General features: G+C 42.9%; 1 protein-coding gene across 1 annotated transcript in view; it reads left to right on the top strand.

Annotated features, from left to right (window-relative positions):
• The window catches only part of LOC126355635 (uncharacterized), a 427,254-nt gene that overhangs the window by 349,576 nt on the left and 62,341 nt on the right, over positions 1-15,337 (top strand). The window lies entirely within an intron of this gene.

A 15,337-nucleotide genomic window follows, 5' to 3' on the forward strand; every position in this document is an offset into this window, starting at 1 on the left:
AACTCTTTGCTAACTTTTGCACCTTCCTTCCTTACTCATTTCTGTCATTTTCTTTTGTTGTTTTTGGCATCCTTTCGTTGTGCCTGCTGCTACAATCACCATATCGATTATCTACATTGTAGGACAGGCGATTGATAAGTGACTGACTGTAGCATGATATTGCATGTTTCACTTCTAGCCACAACGTCAGATACTGTTCTAACTGGCTCTCACAACTCGATGAAGTACCATCATTACAGGAGGCTGTCATTTATTTTCAATGAGCACCTGCCAGTCAACTCCATGTGGCTGGGCAAACGAAATGTTACGCCTAGTACTGAGTGACAACCAGCTGAAATCCTATACTAATCGACTGCTAAGAGTACAAGATTCAAGATTTACATATAGTCGCATTGCATGAAATCAGGTAGACCTAAGTGTAAGATCAGGAAGAACAGTCACTACTGGCAGGTGTGATTATATACTAACGGAAAAAATTCGCAACACTAAAAAATACACTACTGGCCATTAAAATTGCTACACCACGAAGATGGCGTGCTACAGACGCGAAATTTAACCAACAAGAAGAAGATGCCGTGATATGCCAATGATTAGCTTTTCAGAGCATTCACACAAGGTAGGCACCGGTGGCGACACCTACAACGTGCTGACATGAGGAAAGCTTCCAACCGATTTCTCATACACAAAAAAGCAGTTCACCGGCGTTGCCTGGTGAAACGTTCTTGTGATACCTCGCGTAAGGAGGAGAAATGCGTACCATCACGTTTCCGACTTCGATAAAGGTCGGATTGTAGCCTATCGCGATTGCAGCTTATCATATCGTGACATCGCTGCTAGCGTCGGTCGAGGTCCAATGACTGTTATCAGAATATGGAATCGGTGGGTTCAGGAAGGTAATACGGAACGCCGTGCTGGATCCCAACGGCCTCGTATCACTAGCAGTCGAGTCGAAAGGCACCTTATCCGCTTGGCTGTAACGGATCGTGCAGCCACGTCTCTATCCCTCAGTCAACATATGGGGACGTTTGTAAGAGAACAACCATCTGCACGAACAGTTCGACGACGTTTGCAGGAGCATGGACTATCAGCTCGGAGACAATGGCTGCGGTTACCCTTGACGCTGCATCACAGACAGGAGCGCCTGCGATGGTGTACTCAACGACGAACCTGGGTGCACGAATGGCAAAACGTCATTTTTTCGGATGAATCCATGTTCTGTTTACAGCACCATGATGGTCGCATCCGTGTTTGGCGACATCGCGGTGAACGCACATTGGAAGCGTGTATTCGTCATCGCCATACTGGCGTATCACCCGGCGTGATGGTATGGGGTGCCATTGGTTAGATATCTCGGTGACCTCTTGTTCGCATTGACGGCAATTTGAACAGTGGACGTTACATTTCAGATGTGTTACGACTCGTAGCTCTACCCTTCATTCGATCCCTGCGTAACTCTACATTTCAGATGGATAATGCACGACCGCATGTTGTAGGTCCTGCACGGGCCTTTCTGGATACAGAAAATGTTCGACTGGTGCCCTGGCGAGCACATCCTCCAGATCTCTCACCAATTGAAAACGTCTGGTGAATGGTGGCCGAGCAACTGGCTCGTCACAATACGCCAGTCACTACTCTTGATGAACTGTGGTATCGTGATGAAGCTGCACGGGCAGCTGTACCTTTACACGCCATCCAAGCTCTGTTTGATTCAATGGCCAGGCGTATCAAGACCGTTATTACGGCCAGAGGTGGTTATTCTGGGTACTGATTTCTCAGGATCTATGCACCCAAATTGCGTGAAAATGTAATCACATGTCAGTTCTAGTATAATATATTTGTCCAATGAATACTCGTTTAGCATCTGCATTTCTTCTTGGTGTAGCAATTTTAATGCTCAATAGTGTAATTGATGTAGAGCAATGAATTTCGTTATCACACTTGCCTAGATAACAGAGTTAGTGATTAACGCTGTAAAATCACAGGTTAATGTAAGCGAAAGATCATCTACTGCAAATGTGAAATCCTGGCACATGAACAACTGGTGTAACCACCAGAATGTTGTAAGAAAGCATCAAATTTGTACGCATTGTGGTTGTCCAGGCGCTGGATGTCAGTTTCTGGAATTGCGTTCCATGCCTATTGCGTTTGGTCGGTGAATACAACAACGGTTAATGCTGTTTGTGGATGACTCTGGAGTCATTGTCCGATGATGACCCATACGTGCTCAATTGGAAACAGATCTTGTGAACGAGCAGGCCAAGGAAGCATGTCGACGCTCTGTAAAACATGTTGGGTTAGAACAGCAGTATGTGAGCGAGCGTTATCCTGCTGGAAAACAGACCTCGTATTGCTGTTCATGAATGACAGCTCAACATCTCGAATCACCTCACTGACTTACAAATTTGCAGTCACGGTGCTTGGGGTAACCACGAGAGTTCTCGTATTGTCCTACGAAATCGCACCCGAAAATAAAACTCCAGGCATAAGTCTAGTGTGTCTAACACGCAAACAGGATGGTTGCAGGCCCTCCTCTAACCAACACACGGCCATCACTGCCACCAAGATGGAAAACATGGGAGACCTTCATCCTGCCCTCCAATGAGCTCTCGCTTGACACCACTGAAATCGCAATTGGCGATGGTTGGGGGTGAGTGGAATGCAGGCTACAGGGCGTCTGTCTCAGATCTCTCTTTCAAGTAACCGCTTATTAACAGTTCGTATTAACAGCGGCGCCAACACCCGCCAGGTTGGCCCAGAGCTTCCTGGACCCGGGTAGGCGTCGGCCCCGGATCGAATCCGCCCGGCGGGTTAACGAGGACGGCCGGTGTGCCGGCCAGCCTGTATGTGGTTTTAGGCGGTTTTCCACATCCCCCTAGGAGAATATCGGGCTGGTCCCCACATCCCACCTCAGGTACACGACTCGCAGACATTTGAACACTTTCGCTCTATTCCATGGATTACACTAGTCGCAGACATTTGGATTACACTAATTCTGTCCTGGGGGTACGGGTTGACGGCAGGAAGAGCATGCGGCCACCCCTTAAACTAACATTGCCTAATCCGATTAAGCATGCCGACTCTGCCTAAATGCGGGAAAAGGCACAACTCAAAGAAAGAAACCAACAGTGGTGGCAACTGCTGATCACATTGTTACTGCTGATGCGGTAAAACGCGATAGATCCCTAGGCCGAACACTAGGATTCATAAGCTGTCAACAGTCCCACGTACAATCCGACTTTTTGTCAGCGTATGTGGCTGGTATCAGAATTCTCAGCCATAGTTTATGAGGACGGGAAATACTGCATAAAGACTTTGGTATGATCAATTATTGAGTACTGTTCCATCATATAAAGTCCTTATGAAGGAGGCAGGACAACAGATAAAAAAGGAATTCCCATGTGCTGCTGCGACCTTCACAGGTCGGTATAGCTCGCTGAAAAGGGGAAACAGACGTTCAACGAAGGTAATGGGGCCTATGGAAGGAAGAGGGAACTTTTCCATAAGTTTGTTAGTGTGGTCACCATACGCAGCAAGAAGGTGAATATTCCTACAATAAATTGAAATGCCTTTTTTAAACGCAATCTGTACAAATGTACGTACCAGATGGTTTTGCATTAATGCACCTTCATTGGAGTTTCTTTGGAATAATACAGTTTTTTAAATATATAATACTAATAGATTACGAACAGTTCACGTCGTAAGTCTTACATTAAGAAACTGCTGCTCATAGTTATTTGTTATTCGTATTCGACATTCACATTAACGGATAAAATATTGGATTAACACCCCAACAGGAGATAATCAGCATAATGACACATTGCTTTCGGCTCACTCTTCAGTGAATCCCCCAGAATAAACTCTAAACGAAAAATCAGACCATTATAAAATCTAGAGGTCTCTGTCCACTCGTAGACAGTTATTAGATCCACGTTCAAATGTCTGATTCCTTCCCCGACTAACCACAATCCCACTCCCCAAAATATTTTAACATAATGACAACATCTCTGACGTAAAACAAAGTAAAACAAAAAATACATGCACACACACACACACACACAAATACACATACACACACACACACACACACACACACAAACACACATACACGTACCGATAGACAGAGAGAACAGAAATGAACCGTCTTTATATTTGGACCATATACTTCGTTACGTTGGCAACTGTTAACATAAACAAATAAGAAAATTTGCCAATTTGTGGTAAGTTCCTATTGGACCAAACTGCTAAGCTCATCGGTCTCTAGGCTTACACACTACTTAATCTTACTTAAACTAACTTACGCTAAGGACAACAGCACACTCATACTCGAGGGAGGACTCGAACCTTCGACGGGGATAACCGCGCAAACCGTGGCAACGCGCTTTGACCGCGCGGCTACCCCGCGCGAAAAAAAAAAAAAATAAGAAGAAAAGAGTCGCCAAGTGAATACTCACTGACGGCAGATATTACGCAGATTTGTAGTAAACAGAAAAAAAATCTGCTGTTATTGCCAGACCACCCGTGTTGCTCCACAGCAGTTAGCTGACAAAATATGAAAAGCAAAAAACAAAAAATTCGTGAAGTGGAAATTTGTTCATTTTTAACAAATGATATGACAGTGCGCGCTTTAACCTATTACCTGACGAGAGAAAATACAGATTTCGGCAGGAAAATTAATTAATGTAAAAATTAAGACGTTAACTGTTTTCTAATCTGTAAGTATCGTATACAAAAAAAGGAAACTGTATTACTCCAGCCCAAAACTGCTGAATATACCTTATTGGAAAACTCGAAACAGGTCTAACATAGAGACTGCAGCACGGTAAAGGCGTTTAAATTTATAAAACAGTTTGGAGGAATGTGGAACATTTCTGCAACCACCACTGTATGCGTAGACTTCACGTGACTTGAGATAAGAGGGATAATGTGAGTACAGAAGCATACAGACAGTCATCTTTCCCTTCCTAACTGTCGTAATTGGAATAGGACAGAAAGACCTGGGCGATCATTTCACTAGCGGGATTGTTTTGTGGTCAACCACAGGACAAATGAGTTCTGAGGCACAGCCGATACTAGAGCTCCCTCCTTCCATTATGGGCCCAAGGTACTTTACAAACGCATTCCAGAGATTGCTAAAGCCATTACGTCAACTTCGAATGTCATTTTAACACAGCCTGCATCGATCAGATAACCGTGTTCGGTCTATGTTTTGTGTAAAATTGATTTCACAAGGTACTGATGAACGAGTCATCCAGTTTCACATGGAAAACAATTCTCTTCCTCTAGATTCTCACGGACCCATTAGTACAACCTAAGCAGTCAGACTGTGTTTAGGAATGCTTCTGAAAGCATGATATCGTCGGGCTTTTAACATTTGTGAGTAAATTTTCTTCACAAATTAAGAAAATATGTCCCTACAAGAAAATTTACATTGCTAGGAGTAAGTCTTGCAAAATGTGTGCTTGAAAGTCTTAAATAAGGTAGAACGATAATGTGAGATAAACAGAAATTCAAGACAGAAGTACTTGTACTTTGCCATTTAATGAGGAATAGAAAATCTGAAAAATGGAAAAGAAGAGAACATAAGCGTTTAATACGTGCCAATATCTAAGTTTGTATAAAAATGCTACAAATACCGTTGATGGACTAAAGGAAGTTTAATGTTTACGTGTTACTGAACGACAAGGAGATTGGAAATTGATTAAAAACTAGAAAGGAAAAAGGAAAATCAGGCACGCCACTTCAAAGCGGGCGTACTGGCACGCACCTTAAGCGATTTAAGGTAAACACAGGAAACCTAAATCTGGAAGGGGGTTGGGCATTTGAACTGTCGACCTCCAAAATGCAAGGCGCCCGAGTCATTACAGCGGTAAATTAAGTAAACTGGTGAGACAATAAACGAGTTGTTTCTCCGCAAGCTGGCGAGGAAAGCAGTCTGCAGGAAATCACTGGTTACCCTGCGCAACATAATTGAACCCTGCAATATCTCCCACGTCAACGCAGACGTTTGAAAATTGGCTGAGAGGTGCCTCAACCGTTCCTCTGTAAACACACAAAAATGGTTCAAATGGCTCTGAGCACTATGGGACTTAACATATGACGTCAACAGTCCCCTAGAACTTAGTACCACTTAAACCTAACTAACCTAAGGACATCAACCACATCCATGCCCGAGGCAGTATTCGAACCTGCGACCGTAGCGGTCGCGCGGTTCCAGGCTGAAGCGCCTAGAACCGCTCTTCCACCCTGGCCGGCGAACTACACAAAAGCTTGGCTCCCTGCGATGTTACTCCTGGGATCGCCGACGTTTCAAATAGTAGGGTATCGACACATGCGCAATAAAGGCCAGAGCTCAGAAGTTCACGTGGAGTGTAGGACGGTTTAATGGGGTCGCATTGACACCAGATTTCACGAAAATTCTGCACAACCCCACAGCGGACGTGTCACACGATTGGAAGTTCGTCACAGCCCCTCTTACCAACATTTCACTGTTTCTGTTGACATCTTTGCGATGGAGGTCAGAACTATTGACGGCCGAGGAAAACATTTCCAACACACCGACGATCAAAATCGTGGCAAAGTTGCGTAAAGCGCGTTCACGAAACCAGCCCTTCCATTGAGGCGTTCATTTTCGCACATTTCTGTGTACAGAGACATCCATCTATTGACCTCCGTCCACAGGCCAGATGGGGAACCCTTTCGACATCCCTCTGATTTCGTACGCTTCCAGCAGGCATTACTGTGGAGCGAACTGCTTTTCCCGCCTGCGAGTAGGGACCGCTGAATGAATACCTCTGTACAGGAACATCTCTAAAGTGCACAGCAAATATGCTCGAGTTGCACCAAGGGTACTGCCAAACAAAACGGATCCTTTGCCGTCTCATTCGTGCGTACGTCAAATTCGCAACCCCAGGACGGCGATAAAAAAGAGAGATGCTTCGGGCAATGTTAGAACTTCGCCGAATGGTTTGGACGCACCCTAGTGCTTCTACACTGTATAGCAAAACAAAAATGCTGCCACGCTACACCCCACAAGGCTGACATCAAGTTCAAGGGTTCACAACCCCAGGACGGCGATGAGAAAGAGAGATGCTTCGGGCAATGTTAGAACTTCGCCGAATGGTTTGGACGCTCCCTAGTGCTTCTACACTGTATATCAAAACAAAACTGCTGCCACGCTACACCCCACAAGGCTGACATCAAGTTCAATGGTTCGCAACCCCAGGACGGCGATGAAAAAGAGAGATGCTTCGGGCAATGTTAGAACTTCGCCGAATGGTTTGGACGCTCCCTAGTGCTTCTACACTGTATAGCAAAACAAAACTGCTGCCACGCTACACCCTACAAGGCTGACATCGAGTTCAATGGAGCTGCAGCGGCGCAGTGTCCTTACCGAAGGGTTGAATCGTCATAGGAGTCGCGGCAGTGGAAACATTTTGGGGAAATCTGTTGCCAGTGCAATATTATTAACCCGTCTTACAGCCCACATGAAGTTCCGAGCTCTGGTCTTTTATTATGTCGACACCTTGCTGTTTCAAGCGTCTATGGGGCCTAGTGTTACGTCGTACGGCGCTAAGCTACTGCACCACTACACAGGAATACTGTAGGCATCTTTCAGGCAAATTTCAAATTCCTGTGTACCACTGGCAGACAGTTACGAGTCTTCAAAAAAGTAAGCCTTTAGCTGTATAGCACAGTGTACCACAAGCGGAACGAGGGTACGAATATATCAGGAATAGTCGCCATGCCACCCGCCGACTGATGATTCAAAGTAGCGACTGACTTATCAATCGTCCACCTACTTGTTTCTCTGTGTGACTGTGCATTAGTGCTGCATGACCCACATAGAATATTCCCTAGAGATCTTCCTCCTCGAATCTCTCTTTCATTACGTAACGTCTTTCAGTTTCTGTTTCTTTCAGCCTTCTGGATGTAGTTTACGTATCTGGATGTTACTTTATGTGTGCATGTTACTTTGTTCTTCGCTGCTTTGTCTTTATGTTCCACCAGAATACACATATAGCAACACACATTGAAAAAATCGTGGTGACACCACTCAAGGCTTTGGTGTTAAAACATAATGGCTCCACCTCGAAAGCAGCCAAATTACTAGCGTATTGGCTTTCAGCAGAAACACGACGCCTCCACGACCAACATACATCTGTAACTTCCTGTCTACAACATGGGGCTGGTACCATAAGATGGCGTGCTGCGACGAGGTATCAGATCCTTCCCGGATAGTAGCGACAGAGGACATCGAAAACATTCAAAGAATGGTAACTCTTCCGGTAGAATTGCAAAACAGGGGAGCGCGTGCGACGGACATGATAATCGAGCTCGATTAGCAATCATTAAAACAACGACATTTTTCGTTGCGAAGAGATGTTTTCGCAAAGTAGCGAACTTTCTACACTGAATGCAAAATATTTTGTAGACTCCTACCTACGCATTATTGCGGAATGGCTGTCTTGACAAAATAAGAAATGTCGAAGTTCGCGTGGCAAGATTTATGTGTTAATATTTCTCATGTGCTCTTCAAGAGATGAACAGCAAAGTAACAGTTTGCGAGTGGTTGTGTTAACCCTCAGCCAAACTCTTAAGTCTGAATTGCAGAGTAACGATATAGGCACGTAAGACTCTAGCCTAACAGATACATCTACTGTGCTGAAATATAAGGATGTCTTAAAATACACTCTTCCTAAGTAAATCTAAATGACCATCTTTTATTGTACAATACAGTTATGAGAGGTCAGCATTGAACATACAAAAGAAAGTAAATGTTTCTTTAGAACATCATTAACAGTAAAACAAGGTGGAATGCAGTCGAATTAAATCAGGTTTTTCTAGTGAAATTGTGTTAGGAAATGAGACACTTAAATAGAGATGACGTGTCTCGCTACTTGGACAGAAAAATAACTGATGCCAATAGCAAGAAATTCCTTTTCGAAGAAAAGACATATTTTAACATGATATACCAGATTAATTGTTAGGAACACTTTTCCGAAAGTTTCGAAAGTTTATTAAAATTCTTCTGGGTGTTGTACCGTGTTTATATCTTAACGTATTTTGCAGAATGACCCAATACAACACCCGGAAGAATTTGAATCATTTTGACGCCGATGGTGGAAGCCAACGTAGTTTTCTGAAATTATTTCTGTGAAGCATAAAAAAGCGAAATGTGTATGACAGGCAGTACGGGGTGGAGAAAAGAAGCCTATAAATGTGGTGTCAGAGAAGAATTGTTTGGATTATATGGTCAGATGACCACTGAAGACGTACTTATGGAGTAGAAAGCCTTATGGTGCATCTTGAGCAGAAGAAAAGATAAGTTCATAAGACACATCCTAAGACACAACGAGTATTTATTTGGTAACAGAAGGAAGTGTGGGACAAAAAGTCTAGAGGCAGGCAAAGATTTATGAGTGGTAAGGAGGATAAAACTAATAGAGGTTGGAATAGACGAACAAGTGTTCTCAGGAAAACAGTAAAAGGTGTTATATGTATGAAGAAGTTAAAACAAAGTAAATTGGAATGAGGCAGCCTCTATAAGGGATGGGAGAGTTTCGACAACAGGGACACGATATTAACTGCTGAATAAAAGAGAATATCCCATATCTCCAAGACGATGTGTAATGAAACAATGAAATTTTCGTAAAAGAAGTAATGAAAATAATAAGAATATGACGTAAAAAAGGAAAGTACGATGGATACATATCACATTTAAACAGTTAAGATGGCACTGCATCTAACAACAAACATGAAAATATGAAAAAATTCGTTAATAGGTTCATTGTTTGTATATTACAACAGATGAATAAGAAAGACAGGTAGATAGTAATAAAAACAACACAGCAATGCCAGACAAGATTTGTAAAGGCATTGGAGATATTAAGAAGGAGTATGTGTCGGGAGCGGATGGCGTTTCAATGATTAAAATTGGAGGAAAAGTTAACAAAACCAAATGCAAGATGTTTACAGAATGCCTGCAGTCCCTGAAATTGGACTAATGCTGCATTTATTTCCAACGCAATAAATGAGACAGACAGCAGACATGAAGTTATTGACCTTTTAGTCCACACCCCAAAATGTGAAAGGTAGTCAGCAAATTCATTGAAAATCATCTGGAAACGAATATCTGATTTTAACCGAGGAAAGGTACAAGTTGGCTGTAAAATTGTTTATAAGAAAATGGTATATTTACAAGTCATGAAATACTACAGGACCGAGCAATCTGTATGAATGAGCACTCTGGCTGCGGTTACGAGGATTCTGGTAGTGGTAGCAAATATGTGACAGTGAAGAGTGTGAAGTAGCAGCACACTTCCCACATTTGTTACCCGACGCCCACAACTTATGTCGTCAGATTTACCAGCAGGTTGCTAGACAAAGCCAAAGAGTCGAAGTTACCGCCAATGATACGAAGTGCTTTGTTTGCAAAAAACAAAAGAACAGTCTGATACAAGTAAATGATCTCTTTCAAAATACTGTACACTATAGTAGGAAATAGATAAACGCTAAGCATCCCCCGTTTGAGTGAAGCCACTCACTGGCAACATATCTTTACCTAGTAACACTCAGATTCATTCATTACAATTCGAGAGCTCTCAAATAAAGATAAAATCATTTTAGCCGTGGAATGGGAAGAGATGCTACCAACAACGCGGAAGAAATGTTGCTGCTTTCCCATTTTCAGAGTGAATCTTTTATTGCTTAGTGGAGTGCACCCTGTGAAGACTCCTAATCCTATGAAGACTCCAGCTGCATGTCGAAGTAATGTTAGAAGCTCTCAGTCGGAACGTGAAAGACATAAGATAACGCATCAGGATAAAGCATTACCCGCGACAGCAAAGTTTTGACTTCGAGTCCTAAGAATCTCACAGTCGTAGTCTGTCATTAGTTTCCACTTTGCAGCAAGCCTGAAGAAACAACCAACAGCATTTGTGTGAGCCACGAGCCACTGTATCCGTCCTCTCGGGGGTGACAGTCAAGCGAGCGTTTGGAAGTGAAGAAGACAACTAAGTACGAAGTTTGAATCAAAATTCGAACTTTCAGAGCCTTTCACCATCTTCATTCTGAGGCACTGACTGACGTCTCGTACAGCTGTGGCCAAGTTAATAATTATACAGTGACGTCACCAAGGTCGCGATATATTTGCTGCGTGAATGTATAAATGAGAGTGAGGATACTGAAGACCTTCAACCCCCTCCCAATCACGGGCTCTCTTGGCTACAATCACGCGGACACCGGAATGTCGTCCCAGTCTCCATAACCGTTCAGCCAATGTCTTTGTTGAATTTTGCTGCTGACCACTGACATATCTACGAGGGTAATCCTAAAAGTAAGATCTCCCACTTTCTTATAAGTGCATAGACCTGTTTATTTCTACAATGGTATACATCAGTTTACAGCTTGAACATTTAGTTATTTTTAGACATAATCACCATTTCTGTCGATGCGCTTTTGTATACGCTGTGGCAGTTTTTGTATTCCCATGTCATACCAGCTCGCCGCCATGCTGTTCAGAAAGTTATGAATTCTTTCTAGGCGCTACAGTCTGGGACCGCGCGACCGTTACGGTCGCAGGTTCGAATCCTGCATCGGGCATGGATGTGTGTGATGTCCTTACGTTAGTTAGGTTTACGTAGTTCTAAGTTCTAGGGGACTGATGACCTCAGATGGTACGTCCTATAGCGCTCAGAGCCATTTGAACCATTTTTTTGAACCTCTTCTTTCACCTCGTCGCCGGAGCTGAATCGCTGGGACCAAAATTAACGTTGCCAGGTACTGCGAGACTCTGAAAAAACTCAAACGGGCAATTCAGAACCGGAGAAGAGGAATGTTGAGCAAGGGCGTACACATTCTCCATGACAACGCTCGCCCTCAGATCACTCGGCAAACCGTTGCTCTCCCGCAACAGTTTCAGTGGAACATAATCACCCACCCACACCCTATAGTCCTGACTTGGCGCCCAGTAACTATCACCTGTTCCGTAGGTTAAAAGAACATTTGGCCTGAAAGCGATTCAGCTCCGACGACGAGGTGAAAAAAGAGGGGTTCATACCTTTCTGAACAGCATGGCGGCGAGCTGGTATGACATGGGCATACAAAAACTGCCACAGCGTCTCCAAAAATGATTCGACAGAAATGGTGATTATGCCGAAAAATAACTAAATGTTTAAGCTGTAAACTGATGTAAACCACTGTAGAAATAAACAGGTCTATGTACTTATAAAAAAATAGGAGAACTTACTTTTGGGATTACCCTCGTACTTCTATCACAGACATCGAGGAAGACGAAACTAGACCTTAACAGCGTATATGGCTAGCATGCATCCCATTTTCTTCGACCGAGGACATGGGAGTGAATTGGGATTGTGGTTGTTCACTAATTTTGGTGACAATTTCCTGCATTTACGCACCCTAACCGCGTGCCAGGTGCCGTCGCTCTTCCAATGGTAAACCACACCAGTATTGTATAAAAGACACCCATCGATAGCGGCAGTTAATAAACTTCTGATGATGAAGAGGGTGAGAGCACCTTCAAAAGGCCGAGTTTAAAGTAAAGCATTGAACACCGAAAATAGTGTACGCACGAATGCCACAGTGGGAAACACCGAGGCCAGGAGCGACGATGCTACTGGAAGAGGCCAGGGAAGGATGTCTCGGTTCAGCTCAGTTGACAGGAACTCGACCCGCTAAAGTCACGTGTCTGGAACCCATCCGTGTTCTGGCAAAATCACCGAGAGAACGTCACGATCACTACTCCATTTGATATTCGTATCAGCAAACATCCGTGAATGATACACCTGTGGAAAACTAGATAGAAAAACAGACCGACGCTTTACATAATACACATTTTAACGAGTCGGCATGCCAACTGCAGAAAGCACAGATGTGTAGTCTGGGTAAGTCAACAGAGAGGACGGTACAACTGAACGCACCGCAGACGGGAAGCAAACTGCTTTTGTGCTGTGGCTGTGCTTGCGTGTCTGCGACTGGCCTTGTTCTGTCTGAGAATGTTTGCTGTTGTGGATGTTTTCGATGCCGCTCGTTTTGTTTTTGGCAGTGCGTGGTGCATGCTTGCGGGCAGCGGAAGGACTTCCAGAACTCTGCGCAGATGTCTTCCACTTTCCTTTCCCTGTGTCCACAGGACCTCTCCTAAGGAGTGTGCCCTTTGTCTGCCGTACGGACGACAATTCTCTACTCCTTAGTGCCTTGAATTTCTTATAAACTATTGTTGTTGTTAATGTATTGTTATAACATTTATTATTGGTTTACTTCTTTCTCTGTCTGTCATCTAAATATTTTTCAAGTGTGTGTGCATGTTATTCGTATTCTAATAACTGTTTGTTGGAAATATATTTTACTCAGCTACGGAAGTTTCTCGAATTTTTCTGTTCAGAAGTAAAAAATAATATTTTGAAAAATAGTTTTGATTATTTCAATGACAGTGAATTTTAATGTTCCTAACAATTACTGCATTAGTTGTGCTTTTACCCTTTCATCAGGGCTCTAATTAACAGCAGGAGAAAACCCAAATAGGACATTCATTTTCATCCGGTAACTCTTTTAGAGAAGGGGGTTGCCCAAGCACGTAGCGAAAGGGGAGGTCCGGGAGTCCTGACCTTCCCCTCCCCCCCCTCAAAGAAAATGACCGAAATGAAGGTTCCTCACATCTTCGTTGCCGTGTGGAGTAATTCTAACATATTTCGATTCTAAGTCATACGATGAAAAAGGGATATGTACTACCGATAGTTAACAATGCCATCGGTAGGTTATATATATATATATATATATCACCGCTGTCGGTTGTCGGCCACACCTGCTTTAGCCAAGACCGACTACTGCACACTGCTATTTGTATCTGAGCTCACTTGTTTTGTTAATCAGTTCAGTTCTTATATGCAGTTGAATTTAATGTAAGTGTTGCAGTTTTTTTGTTTTTGTAGTGTTCTGTTATGATAGTTTCTAATATTGGGTAGGTTTGTAACAACAAGAAAAAAAAATAATCTTGCACTAGCTTTACGATAAGTTAAAAACATACACGCACAATTATAACAACCTAATTACCTACCTGCAGCCGTTTAATATCAGCTCTGGAGTCGTTATTTGGAGACTGGTAGAAGTTTGGTGTTGCAAGATTTTAATATTTCGCACGGCAGCGGTGCGGTAACTACCATTTCAAATTACATTCTATTAAAATCAGAGTATAAAAATGAATTTGGATTTGCCTGTGTCGTACAAATATAGCGTGAATCAACAAAGATATGGACCGAACATCGATGGTTGCACTTCTTTTAAAAAATTTCCTCATAATTCTATCATTAGTAGCCCAAATGGCAAAATTCGGCCATTCTGTTCCAACTAGTTCCTATACGGAACTATATGGCGGGGTCTGTGGAGCGGATCGAGTATATGATGATAGCGCGTTCTTCAGTTCGTTTGTTTCCAAAACATTTGTTCAGCGGACTGCTTGAATTCGTCCGAGCTGACTGTGCACTGCATCTTCCCTCACCCCTTGCATTAAAAATATATTTAAGCTCTTTTAATGCTATAATAATTGAAGCTAGTAATTCCATTGCAGTAAATTTTAAAATATACGTGAGTTCATGCCAAATGCCTAAAAACTAATAGAAACATCTTTTGTGGCGATGCATTTTGTTTTATTTGAAAACAATATATAAAAATCTAGATTTTCCAAATTCTCCACCGACTGGGGAAGCTCTGCATCTTGAGGCACTGAGCTAGCAATCCCTGTATTCGGGAGGCTGGGTGGTTCGAATCCATCCGCCGGAAGTCTTGAAAATCGGTTTCTGCGGTTTCCCGTTTTCAATTTAGGCGAATACCGGTGTTGATCCCTTACTGTGCGCCGCAGCCAATACCTTATGAATTCCATTATTTCCTGACAGATTCAAATACTCTTAAAGATATAACCCCCCTGCTTAAATGAAAAGAGGTGCATCAAAGGCGAACAGAATATACCTTCGGAGATTCACAGCACTAAAATCTACACTATAAATCGGTACGCATACAATAACAATATGTTCCAGAACTGTGCGCAAAAAAAATGCCATTCTTCGTACCACGGGTTCTGTTGGTGATAGGATGTTGGAGTCAACTGTCCTGGATAGCCCTTGATCTAGGGAACATGTCTCTACCCTTTTTTTCGTACCAAATCCGAGATGCAGATTCTAAGATGGCTGTACACGGCAATTGACTGAAATTTTTGTGGTATATTCCTAAGATTCCGATCACAAACAACCTACAAAATTTTGTTGATATCTTTATACGCATTCGAAATACAGAGTTCAAAATTATCTTACTCGTACACGTAAAATCT

This window comes from Schistocerca gregaria, chromosome 3, assembly GCF_023897955.1.
Source record: "Schistocerca gregaria isolate iqSchGreg1 chromosome 3, iqSchGreg1.2, whole genome shotgun sequence".
Lineage (NCBI taxonomy): Eukaryota > Metazoa > Arthropoda > Insecta > Orthoptera > Acrididae > Schistocerca > Schistocerca gregaria.